At 41.5% G+C, this 22090-nt stretch overlaps 1 protein-coding gene and 1 long non-coding RNA gene across 5 annotated transcripts in view; one reads left to right on the top strand and one right to left on the bottom strand.

The window, feature by feature from the left end:
- The window catches only part of LOC122553575, a 52746-nt gene extending 51104 nt beyond the window's left edge, over positions 1–1642 (bottom strand). For 2 of the 4 annotated variants that reach the window (XM_043697591.1, XM_043697594.1), the window contains exon 1: positions 1165–1642. The gene's annotated coding sequence lies outside the window, so the exon portion shown is untranslated. The remainder of the gene's footprint in view (positions 1–1164) is intronic. The other 2 variants (XM_043697592.1, XM_043697595.1) reach the window with 2 other exon arrangements.
- Positions 1643–2856: 1214 nt separating this feature from the next.
- The window catches only part of LOC122553577, a 67620-nt gene continuing 48386 nt past the window's right edge, over positions 2857–22090 (top strand). Inside the window, exon 1 of the long non-coding RNA XR_006312765.1 lies at positions 2857–2912. This is a non-coding gene — a long non-coding RNA (uncharacterized LOC122553577). The remainder of the gene's footprint in view (positions 2913–22090) is intronic.

The raw sequence follows: 22090 nt of genomic DNA, 5'->3' as shown, positions 1-22090 counted from the left end.
ATGTAACTTTAGAAATTATGCTTTCTGGTTGAAGTTGGTTCTAGCAGCTAAATCTGGTCACAAACATTGATTAACACGGTTTTCTATTGTATTAATGAAAATTCTTATTTTTGGAATGTAGAGCTGACGGAATACAGTAATGAGAAACAAGAACAAAAAGTTCTTTATAGACCCCTCGGCGGGTAAATTGGGTCAAACGCTCTCAGATAATTCTCAAATTCCTCATTTTCAGTTTAGCTAAGATTCACAGAAATCCCAGATTTTTAAATCTCAACGCCACAATCTCCCCTCTGATAAAAGTCAACTGACTTCCAACTTGTGCCATTATTGATGATCTGGTTCCACATTTATCTGCATGTACATGTCAGATACATAAAACAACGTTCACCATTTTCTGGTTCCTTAACATGAACCAAACAGCCCCCAACTTGTGCACTTCAAATGTAACAAAAAAGACAGATATATAGTAGCTGGGTAAGTTTGCAAAGTTTTTCTTCGCTGGATTTTTCATTAGTCTCTCGATTTATAATTTGAATAACACTATTTCCACACTTCAAATCCGCCTCGTTTTAAACCATGAAAAACCTTTCAGTTGATAATGCAGTTTATTTTAGTTTCTAGCACTATGTTTACATACAGTTTAATATCGTATATTTACGAGTAACATTGCTGTAATGGTGACATATTTAATTCATTGACTCTAACTTAAAACTCAGACCTTGAGACTGGGCTTGTTATTAAGAGCGGTGCAAATCAAAATGAAACATGTATTTATTTATCAGACAAAACGCACACAATATTAAAATTACTTCACACCCGGAAGTGATAACGATTATCAATGCAATTGCACAATGGGCTGTCGTCGGATTATTTTACAAAAAGAATAAAGAAAAACATATTCATAACCGACAGGAATGGAAATGATGACAGACTAACAACAGCCTCGATTAGCAATTCCCCAAAGACAAACCTCTCTTCTTTAAAAACGCTGTAAGCTTTCAGTTTATTCCTATTTATGTTAAAGTTACATTTATAACGAGCACCATTTCGCACACGATTCAGCCAGTAATCTCTCAAATAAAACAGATCTGCAAATTCTCACTCACTTGAAGCGGAAATGGTTGTTTTAAACATAAAACGAAATCACGCTTCAGAAATATTTACCTGGGGGTTTGCCTAATATAAATCAGTGAGAGACTTTGCCGATGTCACGTCCAGTTATAACACTTCTCCAAACTGCTCTTTTAACTCCAGCAAGAGTGTTAATACACACCTCAAGAGAGAGGTCCAATCCAACCACAGTCCCCGATTTCATCAGAGTCCAGCCCAGGAACTGCCGTCCGAGAACGGGCGGAGTCGGTGGATCAGTCAGCTCGAAAAGGCATTCAACGGCGGGGGTGGAAAGAGCTACAAACCCCAGAGACCAGCAGAATGGAATCCGAAAGCTGCGATCCAGCTGCTTGGTACCTGTGACCTGGCGGCTACCGTTCCTGACAGCCCCGGTAACCAGGCTCAGACTGACGCTGACTGCCTCAGTAACCAGGGTCAGACTGTAGCTCAGAGCCCCAGTAACGAGGGTCAGACTGTAACCCAGAGCCCCAGTAACCAGGCTCAGACTGTAGCCCAGAGCCCCAGTAACCAGGCTCAGACTGACGCTGACTGCCCCAGTAACGAGGGTCAGACTGTAACCCAGAGCCCCAGTAACCAGGCTCAGACTGTAGCCTAGAGCCCCAGTAACCAGGCTCAAACTGACGCTGACTGCCCCAGTAACCAGGGTCAGACTGTAGCTCAGAGCCCCAGTAACCAGGGTCAGGCTGTAGCCCAGAGCCCCAGTAACCAGGGTCAGACTGACGCTGACTGCCCCAGTAACCAGGGTCAGACTGTAGCTCCAAACCAGGTAATCTGGCTCAGACTGTAGCTCAGAGCACTAGTAACCAGGGTCAGACTGTAACTCTGAGCCCAGGTAATCAGGCTCAGACTGTAGTTCAGAGCCCCAGTAACCAGGGTCACGTTGTAGCTCACAACCACAGTAACCAGGGTCAGACTGTAGCTCAGAATCCAGGTAACCGGGCTCCGACTGTAGCTCAGAGCCCCAGTAATCAGGCTCAGACTGTAGCTCAGAGCCCCAGTAACCAGGGTCACGTTGTAGCTCAGAGCCCCAGTAACCAGCGTCAGACTGTAGCTCAGAATCCAGGTAACCAGTCTCCAACTGTAGCTCAGAGCCCCATTAACCAGGCTCCGACTGTAGCTCAGAGCCCCAGTAACCAGGGTCCAACTGTAGCTCAGAGCCCCAGTAACCAAGGTCAGACTGACGCTAACATTGCCGGTAACCAGGCTCAGACTGTAGGAGCTCCTCCCTCTTGCCGTACACTTCAGGTTCTGTTTCGCCCGTCAGGATCAGCGGCGGTGTCCCCACCTCCCCCTGTCGGCGAATTGCGGCATTGAAGCTGCTTGTTCCCTGAGCATTGAGCTGCAAGCAATGTCAGAGAGAGAGTGTCAGTTATCCCTTCAGCTCGCTGACCCCAGTTGCTGACACACTTTCCGAGTGTTTCCACCATTTTCTGTTTCTGATTTCCAGCTGTCGCAGAGTTTTGCTTTGCTGATTTTGAAGAGGGTGCGTATTGAATCACAAGTGCAAGGTCAAAACGCGAATCTGCACAGTGTGTGTTTAACGTTTAACGGGTACGGCCTGAAATGCTACATATTTCCAACTTTGCATAATGATACTTGTTGCATCAAAGTGCACACAAGTTCAGCGGCTGCCCCACCCTGAGGTTGTTGCTCATCTGAAGAGGGCGTAGCTTTGTGAGCACTAGCTGATCTATTGGGCAATTCGACTCTTGTGTGTCTTCATATTACCAACCTGCAAAAACAGTCAGGCCGGAACCTTAAATGTAGGACCTACACAACAGGTTAGTCAACATCTCGGAAGGAAAAGACGAATATAGGTGAATGTGTGATGCTTCCCACCAGTGTGTTGTAATGGATTTACATTTTGATTTATTTTTCCACAAGTATCTATTTGATTGTTAAAAAGGTGAAAGTTAAAAATCCAGACTATATAGTTATGTAAATAACTACAAAAGTATGATTCTCTCTGCACTTCTTGTGACTTCATTAAACCTAGTTTAGATACATTTGTGTATTTACACTTCAAAACTGTTAAGGCAAACAGCCTATGTCTTACGTGCACAGGTTATGCAGCTGATGACAACTAAGGGTGATGTAAAAGCATCAAGGGAAAATGATTTTACACATGATGATTTTACACATCATATGCAATATGTAATATGCATTACCATTGCGACTAAGGTGCATTTGTAGATGCTGCTACTGAGCATCAGTGGTTGAGGGAGTGGATGTGTTACTAATCAAGTGGGCTGCTTTGTCATGGATTATGTCAAGCTTCTTGAGTGTTGATGGAGTTGCACCCTTTATTTTGTCTAAGCTATGAACTTGGCGGCTGGTGTCAGTTATTCATAAAGTCTGGTATTCAAACAAGATCGGTAAAGGACCAATGGGGCAACTTTGAGTGTCATTATGTATTTTCATTCTACTGTGTTGCAAATATGGCTAATATGATTTAGCTGTCTGTCTTCATGTAATAATACTGGAGCATCATAAAGCCACAGAGTGAACAAGCTGCTCAGTTTGCACAGTGAGTTCATTGTCGATTAAACATATTAGCTGGAAGAAAGGGCTGACTATTGAGTGAAAATATTAGCATAGCTAAGAAGGTCTCTGAAGGAGAAGTAGGATGACACATTTCCATACCAGATTACAAAACAGTTATCAGGTCTTCATTATACAAAAGGGTTCAAGCCGCATATTTCTGTATTGCAAGTAACACGGAGTGAATGCTTATCAATAAGTGCAATTATCTCAGCGTTCAGTGTCCTGGAAGCCACATTCCTGAAACACATCCGTGTAGTTTCACGACAAGAGGTAGTTTATATCAGACTCTTCTGACTGTACCATTGCTGACAGTGTAGAGCTTCACCCGATGAAGGAGCTGCGCTCCGAAAGCTTGTAATTTTAGATAAATCTGTTGGACTATAACTTGGTGTTGTGTGACTTCTGACTTTGTCCACCCTAGTCCAATACTGGCAGTGAATATGGAGGATATTCTCTGCACAGTGCTGGCCAGTTTTTAAAAATTTGTTCATTATATGTAGACTTTGGTGGCTGGGCCAACATTTATTATCCATCTTTAATTAACCTGGAAATGGTAGGGGTGAGCTGCCATTGGGATATATGGACACCAGCAGTGCTATTAAAATATCCAGGATTTTGATTCGGCGACGGAGAAAGAACAGGGATATATTGGGATAGATTTCCAAGGCAGAGTAGTGTAGAGCTTGTAGCAGAGTTTGCAGGTGGTGGTGCTCCCTTGTATCTGCTGCCCTTGTCCTTCAAGATGGTAGACGTCATATGTTTGGAAGCTACTGTCTAAGGAGCCTTGGTGAAGAATTGCAGTACGACTTGTTGATGGTACACACTGGTGGTATGAGTGGTGGATGTGGTGTCAATTTAGCAGACTGCTTTGTCCTATGTGGTATTGAGCTTCTTGAGTGCTGTTGGTGCTGCACTCATCCAGGTAAGAGTGTTGTGCCTTGTAGATAGTGAAAGACTAGCAGAAAGTGAGGACTGCAGATTCTGGAGTTGAAGAGTGTGATGCTGGAAACGCACAGCAGGTCAGGCAGCATCCTTTTCCTGCTCCTTGGATGCTGCCTGACCTGCTGTGCTTTTCCAGCACCACTCTAATTTTGACTCAGATCTCCAGCATCTGCAGTTTCCACTTTCGCCGAATTATATGACTGGGCTAGTTCAGTTTCTGGTCCATGATAATCCTTGGGATGCTGATAATGGGTGGACTGCACAATGTTAATACCATTGAATGTCAAGGGATGATGATTGGATTCTTTTTCAGTGAAAATGGTCATTGCCTGGCACTTGTGTGTCAGAAAATGAGTCCAAGCCAGGATATTGCCCAGGTCTTGTTGCATATTGATGTGGATTGCTTCAGTATCTGAGGAAATATAAATTGTTTTGAACAGTGTGCAATCATTAACAAATGATTGGATGGCAAATGGAAGGAAGGTCATTGAAAAGAAGATTGAGAATGCAACACTACTGAGGATTTCTGTAATAATAGGTTGGAGCTTAGGTGATTGAGCTCCAAGAGCCAGAACCATTTTGTATTGCTAGATATGACTTCAACCAGTGCAAAGTTTCCCCCTTATTTTCCATTGAGTGTAGTTTTGCCAGGGGAAAAATGATGCTACCATCAGTCAAATGCTGCCTTGGTATCAAGGACTGTCACTCTCACATTTGCGTTTGAATTCAGCTCTTCGTCCATATTTGGACCAAAGTTGTAAAGAGTTCAGGAGCCGGATAGCCTGGCAGAATGAAAACTGAGTGTCAGTGAGCAAGTCTAAAGGAATCAGAACAGCAGAATCTCAACGAATCTGTAAAATGAAGAATCTTGACACCAGCTATTCAACTACCAATTTCAACATTACCGTTAACCTCCACTGTAACGTTGGTCTACTGTCTGTGAGCAATGGGCTTGGAACTTCCTCAGGCCCAGATCCCTGATATTTTGAAGCAGCAGTGCTAACCATGAAGCCACCATGGCACTTTTACTGTCAGTCAAGAATCCCATTCTCAGGATATCAGTTACCTCCAGCATATTGGATTGAATAAGATGATGTTTAATTGACCTGTGCCTAACCTAATCGAAAGATCCCAGTGGTAGCAATGATATCATGCATCCAAACTAAACATGTCTCATTTTTGTCTTGCCTGAGGTGCACATAAGCAGGTCACCATTCAATTCCTAACAGGGCTGTGGGATGTGTCTATATCAGATGGGCCGCAGTAGTTCAAAACTGCAGCTCGTCATTTTCTCAATGGCATTTAGGTACAGGCAACAGATGCTGGCTGTGCAAACATGCATCCTGAATTTCATAAAAAGATGTTCAAATACATTAAAAAATCCATTGTAGCTATGTTTTTGTTTAGTCTTGTGTTAAATTTGCCTTTTTAATTTAGGCAAGTTGATTTAACGTGTACCTCCTTTCCTATTGTGTGCAACATTTTATCTAGCAAAATATTGAAGATCATTAATGTATTTGCGTCAGTTTGTGGCGTTGTTTGTAACCTTAGACACTGAAGTAACTTCTTCAGAAATTATTTGCTCATTAATTTGTTGCTTTGCATTGCTGGTATGTTATCTTGTACTTAGGAATTCTTGCTGTTCACTTTGGGATAATATACTGGAAACAATAATTGAATTCACATAAATTTCAAAACAATGTAGCAGATTGTAGGCTCCCATTGCGTGTCTTCAAAGTTCAATGTCATTTTGCATTGCTTATCAACTGAGTCAAGTATAAAATTGTCCTTTGAACTTGTTAGCTTCAGGTAGTTAAGATTGTAGTTTAAATTAATAAGTAACTGCTGTCTACTGGAGATACTTCCAGTTTGGTTGTATTGAAATACTTGGTGAAAATAGTTTGGTTGTTCTCACATTTTTTAAAATTCCTATGCAGGTTTGCTTTTAATACATTAAATGTTAAACTAGTAACCACGTTTTGGAAATTAGAAATTTGGAACATTCAAATTAAGAGCACATATGCTATTTGGCCCCTTGGCCTGCTCATTCATTCAATAAGGTTATGGTGATCCGATTGTGATCTAATCTTCACTTTTCTGCCTGTTCCCTCTAAAATTTGATTCCCTTGTTAATCAAAAATCTTCCTAACGCATCCTTCAAGTGATTCAATGATCAAGCCTTCCCTGTTTGCCAGGGAAGAGAATTCCAAACCCTGATGATCCTCTGAGAGAAGAAATTTCAACTCTATCTTAAATGTGAAACTCCTTATCTTAAAACTCTGCGCACTAGTCCCAGGTTTTCCCCCATGAGGGGAAACATTGTCTCAACATCGACATTGTCAAGACCCTTTGGAGTCTTATATGTTTCTTGAATTGCCACTTATTCTTCTAAATTCCAATGCTCAATCTCTCCACATAAGACTAAACTCCAATTCAAGGGAACCTTTCTGAATTGCTTCCAATTCTGTCTGTCTGATGAGTAAGGTGATCAAAACTATACACAGTACTAATGTTAATGGTTACAGTAAGACTTCCCTAATTTTTTTTTTGACTTTAAAACACTTACACAAAAATATATTTGTAATTATAAGTGTTAGTATTAATGAAATTCATTTTGACAGTATACAATACAATATCAATGTTGAACCTCAATATGACCCATAACATACTAATGATGAATTATCATGAGTTTTTAGCTGTGGATTTCCCTTCATTTCATGTCAATTTTAAGTATGTGTACCAAGATTGTTTCCTTTTTATTGTCAATGCAGGAGAACCTGCACTGGGAATTATATTTGTCAATTGTTTGTGAATTTGAAAATTACAGGTGAAAACCAGGTAAATTCTTTGAAATCAATCTTGCACCTACTCATAAAGTCTTTGCTTTAACAATGGGATTGCTTGGCTGTCACTTCAAGTTCTCAGTGATGCAACGATAGCTCATTATGCTCTTGAAAACTATGAAAACAATGGCATTTTGTAACATTTCCCAAGAGGATATTGACCTATTTCATTAATTTAAAGAGCAAATTAAGCACCTCATTTCTGTTGTTATTTCTCAATACCTCAACAATGGTTTTTCATAAATGAGTACAATGATATTAGCTCGATTGTGTATTAGACAATAGATAATGAAGCAGAAGGATATTTTAACATAAAAATGTAATGTGTACTGATTTATGAAATGTAAGTTAGAGAAGACTTTACTAGAAGAGCAAGCTGGGTTGCAAAATGTTAAAGATGAGAAATCCGCACAAGCTTTCAGTAGTAAATATGGATCTGTTTTACAACTGCTTTACCAACCCCCACCAATACCTCTCCACACATGCAATCCTGGTCTCTTGAACATCTTCAATTTCAATTGCACCATTCTTGGTGATTGGGGTGGGTGATGGTGTTGGCGGCAGATCTGTCAATCCCCTGAATGTCATGGGCATTATAGAAAAAATTGAAAAAAATCATGTGAGATTGGCAGTAATGAGATTCCCGATGTCAAGAACAAAAAGTCCCACTCTCCAACCAAATGTTGAACAGTGAGATGTGACTCTTGCTATTAAGTAGCAGAAGCCTATTTACATCCGTTTACATGCATTAACATCACATTATTAGTTGACCTCACCTTCATGATGTGTAGTTTCCCTCCTTCCAGTCACCAGCTAGAAAGTAGATAGCGACAGTTCCCAAAGTAAAAGTCCAAGCAGCTACCTGGTGACTCCAGCTCCCCACTTGCTCCTCCAGTTTTCCATCTTGGATAGAAGTCACCAACCTCTTAGGGCAGGGACCATCCGCATCCCCATCAAACATGGATCAGGATGTGTCTTTGGGATACTTGTTAGTGCTCACTAGTATCACCTACTTCAATTCTCACACCATCTCTGCCAATATCCTGTCTCCCTTGCCTTATCTTACCTTGCCTATTTGCCATTTACACTTTGCTCCCTCAGTCAGAGCTTGATGATTCACAGTTTCCTTTCTTCACTTGCCTTTTAGTTCAGGCGCATATCCAGGCAACTTGTTGAGATTGTCAACAGTGACCAGTCAGGAAGGTAAACATGTTGCTGTACATCACTGCGCTACATCAATTTCACACCTACATCCTGTACTAGCAGCAAATGAGGGAAACACATTGTATGTGTATCCATCAAATGGCCACATCTCAAACTCTAAGGGTTAAAGTGCTCAGTCAATTCAGAGACACACCTTTTAGTCATTGTCTCCCAGTGCAATAAGTCAATGGCAATTTTCAGTATTAGTCCAGGAGCTTTGGCTGTTTGGAACCACTAGAAGTCAAAGGAGGGTGTGATCAGAGACCACTGCTGCAGAAGGGAAGCTGGGGAACCCAATTGTTGGAATTGAAGGTAGCATGCTTGGATGCAGAGGGGATTCACAAGCACTGTACTGCAGGCTGGAAAGATCCTCTTTAATTGTCAGAGTAGCAAACACCTTCTAAAATTGCATAGCCATCACATGGTGCAGAAGCTGCTCACTTTACACCTTGGATCCTAAGACATCGTGTGGTGCTAAGGACAGCTAGCCTCTGTATCGTCATTTTTGTAATTACAGCTAGAAGAATGATTATACACACAGCTGATGATGAAAAGTGAATATTAAGTTCCAAATGTGAGAACATATTTACAACGAAGTATCATTCATGACACCTATGTATCTTCAGAAGATCTTCTTCTTCTTCTCCCTCCCATTATGCCTCAGCCCAACTCCTGGCTCTGCAGCTGGCTGGACGGAGCATATTGTATGTTCCTAACCCTAATCTAGCAAAGAAGCCACCATGGTGTCAGTATCTGAGCTGGTAGAGATTGCATGAGACAGATTTTCTGGTATTTCCTCTAAGGCATGCATGCTGTTCTTCCTCCGAGATGTTGGAGGGGCTGCCTAATGAGGCTGCCCTCTTGACCATGGATATCTGGATGAGATTCAAGAGAGAATGTATCATAGAAATGGGGCAAAGATTTGGACATGTTAAGAGTACATTCACAGGAGCAGAAATGGGAGAGCAGCATAGCAGTGGCAATGATTTGTAATTGATTTATGAGCCATTGAGGCATTACCACAGAAATGGTCACAGGGGGCGGCATGTAGTAGCACTGTAGTTAGCACTGATGCCTCACAGTACTGGCGACCCAGGTTCAATTCTGGCCTTGGGTGACTGTCTGTGTGGAGTCTGCACACTCCCTCCATGTCTGCATGGGTTTCCTCTGGGTGCTCTGGTTTCCTCCCACAATCCAAAAGATGTGCAGGTTAGGTGAATTGGCCATGCTAAGTTGCCCATAGTATTCAAGGATGTGTAGGTTAGGTGCATTAGTCTGGGGTAAATGTTGAGTGATTAGGTAGGGAAATGGGTTTGGGTGGGTAATCTTCGGAGGGTTGGTGTGAACTTGTTGGGCCGAAGGGCCTGTTTCCACACTCTAGCAATTCTATTAAAAAAAGGATCCTAGATGTCACAGGACAGGCCAGCAGCTTCTCTCCATGGAGGGTGAGGAGCTGAATGTTGGGCATCCTCCATTCATCTTGGCTCTCTCTCCCCTATTGAGGGTTGTTTTCTCTCCGGGTGTGACAAAGCAAAGGATTGAGTGATATGGAAGTAGTTAGCACAGCAGCTGTCAGTGGGTGCAGTGTCAGTGTGCTGTTGCAGGTAGGCAAAAGATGGTGGGCTGTCCCAACTGAGTGAGTAGGCAGCACAGAGAGCACGCAGTCTGGGGGAATTGTAAAGTGTAGGAGCGAGTGAGAAAGCTGTTGCAAGCAATAGTGAGAAAGATCGACAATGTGCCTTGGTGTGAGATGTGTGCAGAAGAGATAGACTGACTGAGAGAGAGCAGTGAAGATCATTGACTTTTCTCCTACACTTCCGGCCATTCCTCTGGACTGTGGAAGGAACATTGAACTGAGTGGCAACATTGGACCAAGGTGTCAGGATCTGGTGTTGTGGCCTCTTCAGGTCCTGAGGGAAAAGAGGCCCTTGTCTGGTTCTACTTACCCCACCAGAATCTCCAGGTTGCTGTTGGTAAAGCAGGGTACCAACTTTACTTTGTCTGCCAGGTCCTGGCAAACTGACATGAACTATACAGGCAGCTCCGGACTGACAGTACTTGACCTGGTGGACAACTGCATTTTAATTGTGGTCCTGTCGTTGGTGGTTATTTCCAGCATTTCCAGTTGTAGTGAGAGGGAATATAGGATGAGTCAGGAGCCATGGGGCGTGGTACATAGTTATTGAGATGGGTTTCATAAATTAGCATGGGAAATCTCGCTAGGCTTCACAAAAAGAACCCCTTCAAGATACTTGACAAAATTGCGACTTAGCCATTTCTGGTAAAATTCAGCCAAATGTCTTCAACTGGCTAGGCCTCCAGCACTATTGCTATTGCTGGAGCTCTATTGCTAAACTTCCCGAACCCTCCACCTCACTTTCCTCCTTTTACAACGCAACTCAAAACTTACCTCATTGATCGAGCTTTAAGACATGTCTTAGCATTTCCTTATGTGTCCAAATAAATTTGATACCATTCCTGTGAAGTGCCTTGGAATGTATATCTACTTTAGAGATGTTATATTAAAGGAAATTGCATTCGTATATATATTGTCTTTTTCAATGCAAAGCCCTAATGCAGAACAAAAAGAAATAACTGAGGACTATCAAAGCAAAGCAATTGTAACCCTATTGCATTGTGCTTCTGGGTTTATTTCTATGACATTTATTTCTTAAGAAAAGTCTACAATATATATAATTTGAAATGCAATCCAGTTTATAGATGCGAACAGACAATTGATTGTGATATTAATTAAGTATGTTGATGTGAGAAAATATGTACATACATGTCTGTTACATTTACTCCACTTTTAACTGGAAAATTGCTGCAGGCTCAGGAAACCTTACAGCGTGCTTCTGAGTGATTCACAAATAAATTATTTTAATAGGTTTGCAGTGAATTTAAGCATAATATGCAGTTTATGGTTTCTGTCCTTTCAAGAAGTTTGCTGAAGTTTTCTTACCACCAGGGTTCTTCAAATTGATAGTTGGCAGGATTGAAATTTATTTCTCAAGTTCCTGTTTCTATTTTTCATTAGATCTGATTAGTTTATCTGTAAGCACCACACCAATGTTGAGAACAAACAGGAAATCTCTCACTGCAGCATTTCCCAATTGATCTGAGTTTAGGATTGTCCGCCACATAACCTTTAAACATACAATAGAGAGTTTGTCATTATTTTCAGAAATACAAAAGGAGCTCACTCGATGAATAATTGGTGAACGAAGATGCAATAAGATTGACACAACACAAAATGCTTATCCATGAACCTAACTCCTGGTTTGATTCCTTCATCATGTTTCCATCTAGCTTTTGGAGATTATTTCACATTAGGTTTTATGAGATGAATAACTTCTCTGATAAATGATTTCTCTCTGACCTGTTTTGATTTATTTAAGTATTTAATTACATCCTCTTAATTTGCATGGCTTACTGAGAATATGACGAGATGCAATGGTGTTACTCTATTGTGATTGTCACTCCACTGGCCATGAATTCTGACCTGATGATCATAAAAATACAGTGGAGAAGAAGACCATTCTACTCATTTGGTGGCATTAGATGTTTCGAACTACAACCCAGATAGCTCCATGCAACAGCACTTGGCATTTATTATTCCAATTCTTATTCCAGTAAGTATGTATCTGATTCCTTTTGAACGCTGCAATTGAACTTGTGACCATCAGGTGATGGAGCCTGAGTCCGAAGCCCTTCATTGTATTAGAGGTCCTTCCCCTGTCAAATCTACTTCTTCATGTGTAATCTTAACTCTGCCCATTTGTTATTAACTAGTGGAAACAGTTTTTATTTAGTCTATTAAGCCATTCATAGTATTAAAACGCTATAAAAATCTTGTCTTAGTCACCTTTATTCTAAAGAGAAATCCAGTTTCTCCAGTTTATCCATGCATGTATAATTCTTCAACCCTGCAATAATTCTTGCAAATCTCCTATACACTCTTCCTAAGTGCAGTTCCTAGAATTGGGCACAGTAATGTAATGAGAAACAAAATCAGACAGCCATGTAATTGATAACAATATGTTTTGTTGGTACACATTTCACAAAGCAAGGTCAGGGGTTTATTTATATGGCAGTGCCACTGTGAAGCCATTAAACTTTGTTCCAACAGTGATTGGATAAATGGAGTTTGGGTCTGAAATTATCTGTCACAAGGGTTAGAGTGAAACTCTTTGGAAATGCTGTACTTTGGTTTAGACCTTAACATTCATTTCACATTTTATATTTAGAATTGGTACAAAGCCATCCTCCTCTGTCATCCAGCTGCAACCTGTAATTCAACTGATTCCATTCCAATCTGTCTGGTCAAAGTCAGGGAATCAGCTGCAATGGTTTCTCTTCCTGTTCTTGCGCCATGACCTCTGGAGTTCTCAGGTGATTTTCATTTATTGCTGCTCCTCAGCGACCAGCAGAAAATGCATTGGTTTTGTACTGACAATACCCAGAATTGAATAGAATAGAATCAAAATTTATTGTCATGCGTACTTCTAAGTGAAAAATACAATGGAAAGTTTTAAAAGTTTTTAAAAAACCTATGTTAGTGACAGAAGTTAATTAAGAAATGATGGAATACCCTGTAGATGTAGCTGGTACTAGACCGCCATTCCGGGATGAGACCATGAGAGGCCACTAGAATACTGGTCCACAGGTTTCTGCTGATGAAGACTACCATGCTGAGCCAAGACTGCCATACTGGACCACTGGAAGCTACCTCATTGGCTAGGTGAAAGAAGTCTCTTGTTCCCCATGTAACACTTTTTCTGATGCTGCAATCGACCCGCCATCCGTCCCTTTCACCAATGCCTCCACTCCTTCAGCCACCTGGGCCTAGCTCTGGGCTTGGAGCCTCGGCCCAGCCTATGAGTCCAGGTCTTATCATCCGCTCTCTTGATGCTTCTATATGTTACAATGCCTGTTCAACATCCAAGAGAAGGAGTTTCTTCCAATGTCTTCACTGCCCATCACAGACTCTGTTGCCTAGTCATGAACTCAGCCCTTTTCCTGTTAACTGCCTGAGAACGTGCCCAATCATCTTAACCCTTAGTGTCAGATTTGATATTGAGTTAGACGTCCAATCACACATTTGCTGTTGCTTCAGCTCATCTGCTGTGGAATTTCTTTAGGAGGCTGTGAGGTCTGCAGATGCTGGAGTTCAGAGTTGAGAGTGTGTTGCTGGAAAAGCACAGCAGGTCAGGCAGCATCCGAGGAGCAGGAAAATCATGTTTCAGACCGGAGCTCTTCATCAGGAATGAGGTTGGGAGCCTCGGGGGTGGAGAGCTCTCAGCCTCACTCCTGTTGAAGGGCTCCGGCCCGAAACGCCGATTTTCCTGCTCCTTGGATGCTGCCTGACCTGGTATACTTTTCCGGCAACACACTCTCAACTATGGAAATTCTTTGTCTGCCTTTGATGCTTTTACACTTGACTACTCCTATGCTCTCCAAGCTGGTGTCTCATGTTCCATTCTCTATAAACTTGAAGTCATCTAGAACTCTACTGCTCATATTGCACCATGTCTTATTTATCTATCATTTCACTGCTCATAATCCACAGTGGCTCCTGATGAACTTTCACTCTTTAATCATTTTTAATATTTATTTCTTTAAGCTTAAAAACCTTGAAAATCCTTAATTTCAAATCCTTATGTATCCTCCTGTCTTTGTGATCTCTTCTGAAGGCTACAATCCGCCAAAATCTCTGCGCACTTCTCACCCTGGCCTCTTGATCATCTGCAACTTGAATTTCTCTGACCATTTAGTCGCCAGGTCTGTAGTTGTCAATACTGTAGCACTGGAATTCATTACTGAATCAAAAAAGCAGAATGCTGATTATCTTGCAAATCTGGAATACAAACAGAAAATGTTGGCGGTTATCAGCAGTTGGCAGTACCCGTGAAGAGAGAAACAGTTAGTGGGCAGAAGCTTCCATTGTTGTTAGTTGTCTTAGTCCTTTGAGGACATTTTGGTGAGATGATTGAGTTGACTCTTCAGAGGAAGAATCGCCATATCTTCCTCCAACCGGGCAGTTCAGAGGGCCACAGTGGGCCTTTAACTGAAATCACGTACCCAGGGGTGCAAGTCCCACTCATTTGAGAGCTGTCAGTCAGAGGCTGGAAGCACTCACACTTAGCAGCACTGAGAAGGCTATGGAATAACAACCAACATTATTATGAGGACCAAGAAAGGGCCTTGTTTGGTGGAGAGAGAGGGTTGGTCTTTGGGGTTAGAGGTCACTAGGAGAAGGAGCAGTGGGTTGGAAACAGGGCCCGAAGCCTAGCCCCCCAATGGCCAGTCTAATCCCTCAATCATGTACAAGTTAGTGCAGATTGACCAAATGAGTCAATGTGAGTCAGCTAACTTTTATCCATTCATTAGCTACAACAAAGATTTTTAATTCCTTACAGTGTGCAGTTCCATCACAATTCATTTTTATTGAAGTATTAGTCAAAATTAAGGAGACACATATAACTCTTTTTTGAGTGAAAGGAAGTGATTTTATTACTTTGTTTATTACTTTTATTAATTTGTAGATCACCTTTGAGTTTTCAGAGTATGGATATTTCTCCAACTTACTTTATCACTGGGACTGTTTTTCTAGAGACTGAGAGAATTAAAGAAAAAGAGAGCAAGGGAAAGCAAGCCAGTTCTGTTGTTACAAATCCATTTTCTTCTCTTTCTCCCTCTGTTCAAAAGTTGTCATCTGAAATATAGATCCTCGTGTGTTCTCTGTCTGGCCTCATTGTTTTTTGCAAAGTGGATAATTTGAAGGTGACTCATATCCACATGTGTGAAACTTTCATAAAGATATACATAAAATAGGAGATATGGATTTGAGAGATTGGTTTCAGGCATTGTGATGATACGATAATTTCTGTTTGGACTGGGTGTTTTTATTAATAGTTTCATGAATTTAGCTCAATCTGGTCAGATGTCAACTGTGGCCACTTCAAGTCAGTGTTTTTCCATTTTATAAAACTATTTTAGTCCATTAAAAGTTCCACGTCATAAAATTAGATGATAGTTGTACCACTATATCATAACAAGTTTGGCCACCTCTCAGCCTCTGATGCTTTGGGGAAAATAGCCCCAGTCTATTTAGCTCTTCCCTCCACCTCAAACCCTCCAATCCTGGCAATATCCTTGTAAATCTTTTCTATGACCTTTCAAGTTTAACAGCATCTTTTCTATGGCAAGGGAAACCAGAATTTAATGCAGTATTCCAAAAGTGACCTAAACAACGTCCTGTACAGCTGAAACATGACATCCCAACTCCTATACTCAATGCACTGACCAGTAAAGGCAAGTGTACCAAGCGTCTTCTTCACTGCCCTATCTACCTGTGATTCCATCTCCAAGAAGCTATGAACCTTCACCCCAAGGTCTCTTTCTTCAATAACACTCCCCAGGACCCCACCATTAAGTGTATGAGCACTCCTCTGATTTGACTTAACAAAATGCAACACCGCACATTTGTCTAAATTAAACTCCTTCTGCCACTCCTATTTCATATATATGCCCAGTGATGTTATCACATATAACTGAAAAGGTTGTCAGTTTAAAGAAGTGTTTTATTCCACGTTATTACAGAATTTCTAACTGTTCAGCTGATAGACATACATTTGTGACAATGCATTGCCACCTAGTGCTGAGACTTCAATTTTACAAATGTTTGCTTTAGAACTTTCTGTAGGACCTATTTTGAAATGTAAAATCCTGAGAAATTATAGTGTCATTAAGATATTTTTGTCTTCACCAGAACTGCACCATGGTCACATCTATTAATTTATAATGGTCAGAAAGCTTTGTGTGAAACAGTTCAAGTAAACTACTCACTCATTTTAGTTCCCACATAATCTGTCACAGGTCTTATCTGGCAGATATATCCTTCATGGTTTGGCCAGTTCAGGGCAGTGGTACTATTGTCAAGATTAAAGTGGTGCTGAAAAAGCACAGCAGGTCAGGCAGCATCGGAGGAGCAGGAAAATCGATGTTTCGGGCAAGAGCCCTTTATCAAGAATGGCCTCATTCCTGATGAAGGGCTCTTGCCCGAAACATCAAGTTTCCTGCTCCTCGGATGCTGCCGGACTTGCTGTGCTTTTACAGCACCACTCTAATCTTGACTCTGATCTCCAGCATCTGCAGTCCTCACTTTCGCCCAGTGGTACTATTGACCCTGTACTGATGATGCATGTTAAAACCATCTGTCAAGTGTACAGTCTATGTTCTTCTTTCCCTTGACTGTTTTCCAAGTGGTATTCAACATCGGATTCATCTGAAACGGGGCATAGATGTTGATCAGCAAGTTTTAAAAAAAATCTCATGGGGTGGAAACATCAATGTGGAGAACTCCGAGGAAGTGAACACTCGCACCCAATTTCATAACATTGCTCCCCAGGTCTTTATTTCACATTCCATATGTTCTCAATTTGAATGTTTATTAAAAACTGTTCAGTTGAAAATTATTGCAGGTTGGTGCAGCAATTAAGTTAAGCTATCAAGTGAGCACCACGCATTGACATCTTCAAATCATCCAAACAAATTTTTAATCACTGAATTCTGTACCTTGTAAGCTTGCTCAATTCAGTCAACTGTAGCCAAAATGTTCTCGAGGTCATGGCTGCAGAATCAGCCTTATGGTTCTGATTTTATCATGATCTTGTGATTAGAACTGACTCTTTATTTTTAAGTAGGCGAAAGTGAGGACTGCAGATGCTGGAGGTTAGAGTCAAGAGTGTGGTGCTGGAAAAGCACAGCAGGTCAGGCAGCTTCTGAGGGGCAGGAAAATTGACGTTTTGGGCAAAAGCCCTTCATCAGAAATGAGGCTGTGAGCCTCGGGGGTGGAGAGATAAATGGGAGGGGGTGGGGCTGTGGGAAAGGTAGCTGAGAGTGCAATAGGTGGACAGAGGTGGGGGTAAAGGACCATCTCAGACACCTCCCTCCTCTACCTCAACCTCTCCATCTCCATCAATGGTGACCGACTCAACACTGACATTTTCTACAAACCCACTGACTCCCACAGCTACCTGGACCACACCTCCTCCCACCCTGCCTCCTGGAAAAACACTATCCCTTATTCCCAGTTCTTATGCCTCTGCCGCATCTGCTCCCAGGAGGACTAATTCCACCATAGAACATACCAAATGGCCTCCTTCTTTAACAACCACAATTTCCCCTCCCACATGGTCGATGATGCCCTCCAGAGCATCTCATCCATTTCCCGCCCCTCCACGAACCCACCCTTCCCTCCTGGCACCTTCCCCAGCAACTGCAGGAATTACAAAACCTGCACCCACACCACCTCCTTCTCCCCCACCCTCCCCCCACTCCATCCAAGGCCCCAAAGGCCTTCCACATCCATCAAAGTTTCACCTGCACTTCCTCACATGTCATTTACTGTATCCATTGCTCCCAATGCGGTCTCCACACATTGGGGAGACAGGACACCTACTCACAGAGTGCTTCAGAGAACATCTCTGGGACACCCACACCAGTGAAGCCCACTGCTCTGTGGGCGAACACTTTAACTTCCCCTCCCACTCTGCTGAAGACAGGCAGGTCCTGGGCCTCCTCCATCGCCACTCCCTTACCACCCGACACCTGGAGGAAGAACGCCTCATCTTCCGTCTCGGGACCCTCCAACCCCATGGCATCAATGTGGACTTCACCAGTTTCTTCATTTTCCCTCCCCCCACCTCATCCCAGCTCCAAACTCCTAGCTCAGCACTGCCCTCATGACCCGTCCCATCTGTCCATCTTCTTTCCCACCTATCTGAAGAAAAGTTCATACCGAACTCAAAAAGTTAACTTTGTTTCTCTCTCCATTGATGCCGCCGAAAAGAGTTTCTCCAATATTCTCAGTGTTTGTTTCCGATTTCCAGCTTCTGCAGTATTTTGCTTCTATAGGAGGAGAGTGCTGATTTGCTTGTGAGACCATTTTAATACTCATTTAATGTTTGATGCTTGTGAGGAACAGAGAATTCCCACACTGTTTAAGTGAAACAGTTATTGGATGTTGGCTGAGTGAGGCTTTCTGGTTATTTCCTGTCTCTACCCCTAATCAGTATAATGGCAACTATTAAGTCCTGAGAATGGCATCCATCACCAAGTGTATTATAATAATAATGATCTGCAACAAGTACAGCAGCACTAATATATTTCTTTTGTAATTTAGAAGTTCAAAAATAAAGTTCATTCTTTAACCTTGGCAATACCTGCCAGAATCAGTACAGATCAGCCATTTTGAGAACAGATTACTGCTGATCTACATGTTGTGCTGCTAAAGGTATTTGATTAGTGTGTTCTGGACATTTATTTGCACGAACCTTGCATCTGATGGAGTCATACAAAATTGTGGAAAAATCACAAATTTATTTCCAGTACATATTAGGAATAAAATGAGAGAGAAGGATTAATACCTATTCTTCCTCCATATTCAAGGCAAAGATAGATTTTTGAACAGTAAAGCAGTTAAGGGTTATCGTGAGCAGGCAGGTAAATGGAGCTGAGTCCATGTAAAGGTCAGCCATGATCTTGCAGAGCAGGCTTGACATGTCAGATGGCTCCTATTTCTTATATTCCCCACTTTGGGCAGATGATAATTGATCTTTAAAGAAGTTATCATGTGATGTTTGGGTACCAACCACTGTGGCCTGTGTTTGGGTTAGAGAACTGCCACCAATCCTCCATCTTGTGCTTGTTTAAGAGGCAGTTTAATAGTCTGATGGAGGATGGACCACAAAAAAAGTCTCAGTGAAAGAGGTTATTGTTTGAGGTGATGAGGTAAGGTTTACAACATAACAGTAACTATATACAGTTTATAATAATTCTGAGACCACATTAACTATTACTCACTAGAGATAGTAAGGACATTTGTAACTCTAACAGGAGATTGTACCAGATTCCAACTGTGTCTGTCTCATCAGCCCTTCCAAAACTCTTTCTTGTTTTTCAAACCTATACTTTATTCATAAAAAAAGTCTTTGCGTACATACATAGTCACAATGCAGTTTGGTTCTGTATAATAGTATATCAAGGAAACAAACAAACGTTGGGGTTTGACTATCCAAACAATTCAAAGACATCTCTGTCTTGAACCAGACCAATCTCACTGCTCCACCCAGTGGCAGTGTTACATTTTGAGTGGGCGAAGCTTCATCTTAGGTCATAGATTAAACCTTTTCACATCCATTTTCTTGTATAGCAATAAGTGTCTGCTTACAGCAAGCACCCAATGATAAATTCTGACTGTTTATGCTCTCCTCTGATTTTTAAAAACTGGCAAACTCATTTAATTTTTATTTAATAAATTTTTATTTACGTTTCATTAAAAAATTAAAAACCTTTGAAGCTTTTTTTTTCTCTTCACCTATATGTTTTTATTTTTGCTATTTTGCAGGGTTTGATCAGTTTTTATTCACACTATTTCAATTTATTTCACGGATTTCTCTGCTACTTCACATGCTTCTGGGTGTCAGAAAACGCAACCTAAAATACGAGCAGTTGAAAATCACACAATGACAACTCTATTGTCTTCATTATTCTGTCGGCTCTGCCATCTTGGATGTTGAAATTACAGAGCAAAAGGGAAGGACAATGTACTGAATGTGAACAGCAATGTGTCAGGTTACTTTAAAACTTATCTTAAATCTCAAAGGATGTGCATAAACAACAGCACAATTTACATGCTTTCACATTTAATGAGGCTCCCTTTCTTGCCATAGAATCACTACAAATGTGGAAGCAGGCCATTTGGCCCGTCAAGTCCAGAGCAGCCCTCCAAAGAGCATCCCACCCAGACCCCCGCTGTAACCCTGCATTTCCCATGGCTAGTCCTCCTAACCTGCTATGGACAATTCAGCATGGCCAATCCACCTAACCTGCATGTCTTTGGACTATGGGAGGAAACTGGAGCACCCAGAAGAAACCCATGCAGATATGGGGAGAATGTGCAAATAGATGGTCACCCAAGGGTCTGGATGCACAACAGGCTTTCTATGATGGTACAGGTGGGAGGGATGCCAGTCAGTTCTGATGGCTGCTGGCAAGTTGTTCCAAGAATAGTGTGTAGTAAGATGAGGTAATCGGATTTGATTCATGCCTGTAGGGGTATGGAATGTAATTAATGAGGTGAGACTGGTAAGATACAGTGAGTGAAGACACTAGACCTCATGATGACAATCTCTCTAAGAAACTCAGTACAAGTTGGACTTAGCCAAAAAAAAAGTAAGGTTCAGCCTCAGGGAACTTCGGCTTTTGACGTGTTTGCGTGAGGCTGGCACTGTGCTGATATGTGGAGTCAGCTTCTCAAGAAATTGAAATAGAACCTTGCTATTGATATGGCGGTTTGGGTTAGTATGGGGGACAATGAGGCAATTGTATTTGCAACATTTGGCCCTGCTGCTTCAGGATCCTTCTGCTGTGCTTATTTGGTGTCACTCATTTCATTCAGAGGATTGTGAATTCTAGGCCAATTGCAGGGCTGCAGCACACATCTTCGGATAATACTTCGATGCAGGCCTAGGGCCTGATTAATATTTCAGATACAATATTTCGGCTGTGACATTAAACCAAATCCCTTTTCAAGTAGACATCAAAGATCCAATGATGCTAATCAGTGAAGATTACCAATGCCCCAGTCAACAAATTTTGGTCAGTCAAAATGAAACAAATGATCACTCCTGCTGGTTGTGGGTTGATTTATGTAAAAGTTGTCTCTAGTTTTCTTTTCCTTTAATCTTCACAAGTGCTAAACTTTCTTCCATCCACCTGAACTCTTTTGCTTTGACCCAGGCCTGTAAGGCACTCCCACCCACTTCCCATCCTTTGACTGATAGATCATCAGCTGACTAAGTTTCATACTCAGGAGTTCTTTTCTTAAACTTTTGCTTCTCCAGATCTCTCTCTCTCATTTAAGCTCCTTTCAAAAGCCTCTATAGCATAGCTTTTGGTCACCTTTCCAATTGTTCCTACTAAGGCTCAGAAACACGTTTTGAATTTGTTTCTGAAGTACCTAGAAACATATTTTCTACAGTGAAACTGCTCTATCGATGTAAGTTGTTAGTTTACATAATTGTGTATGCATTTCAGAAGTCAGCTGTTGTTTCTAACTTGCTTTGGGATGTTCTGAGGTCATTAGAAGTTGCAGCTGACCATGAACACAAGTTTATTTTTTTTTCTTTACATGGATTGGGAGCTGATATTTTTCTCTTTACCAGGAGGTGGCATGTTCAGAAAGCACACCGTGTTCTTGATAGCAATGATAAAAATAACAGCAGGTTGCTAAAGTAATTGTACAAATGTCAGAATTAAAAAAAACAAAATTGTTGGCAGTACACAGAAGACCATCCTGCATCTACAAAGAAAATGTACAATAAGCATTTTAGTTGTGTGCACTTCATGAGACTGAGGTCCAT

The sequence above is a fragment of the Chiloscyllium plagiosum genome, chromosome 10 (assembly GCF_004010195.1).
Source record: "Chiloscyllium plagiosum isolate BGI_BamShark_2017 chromosome 10, ASM401019v2, whole genome shotgun sequence".
Taxonomy (NCBI): domain Eukaryota; kingdom Metazoa; phylum Chordata; class Chondrichthyes; order Orectolobiformes; family Hemiscylliidae; genus Chiloscyllium; species Chiloscyllium plagiosum.
The sequence above is the reverse complement of the archived record's forward strand: the minus strand, read 5'-3'. Positions and strand labels throughout refer to the sequence as shown.